This window comes from Centroberyx gerrardi, chromosome 24 (assembly GCF_048128805.1).
Source record: "Centroberyx gerrardi isolate f3 chromosome 24, fCenGer3.hap1.cur.20231027, whole genome shotgun sequence".
Lineage (NCBI taxonomy): Eukaryota > Metazoa > Chordata > Actinopteri > Beryciformes > Berycidae > Centroberyx > Centroberyx gerrardi.
Window position 1 is genome coordinate 15920900 of NC_136020.1, and position 651 is coordinate 15921550.

Here is a 651-nt window from a genome sequence, read left to right on the forward strand (position 1 = left end):
ATTGTTATTGTGTGGCTGTAATGTGGTCCTACGAACGTTAGCAAAGGTTAAATCAAACTTTATAATAATAAAATAAGCGCCAGTTAGGAATACGACAGTTTTATGTCTATCTGAAGCAGTAATTGTGGGATCGTTGGAGGTTGTGTAAAGGATCAAGACGGTTTTTTAGCCGGCTAAGCTCGATTCCCGCAACAAACCCTTGGAGAACTAATGCTGCCTTAAAGTGCTGTGGGAAATATTCCAATTGCGACGTAAATGCACATGAATGACCCGAGAGAGTGGTAAATAAAAATTAATAATACCCGAGTTGCCGAGATGTGGCGTTTAGGTAGCGGGGAGCATGGACGCTATGACAACATCCGATAGTAAAAGTGATGTGTACATACAAGTTTGGTTTTAACCTTAATTACACGTCTCATGCTAAGTTTCTCCTCGTCGTTTTGCCGCTGCAGCTCATAATAGCTATGCGCTGCTTGATTTCCAAAATAAAACAACAGCTACCAAAACTGCTTTTGCTACAGCGTCCATTTGTTATTATTTCCTATCAAAAGCACTTTAATGTGCGACCAGGCCTATTTACAACTTGCGAACTCGGAAGTACTCGGAAGCTTACGAGGGGCACTTGAAAGCAACATAACAGCTATCTCGCAA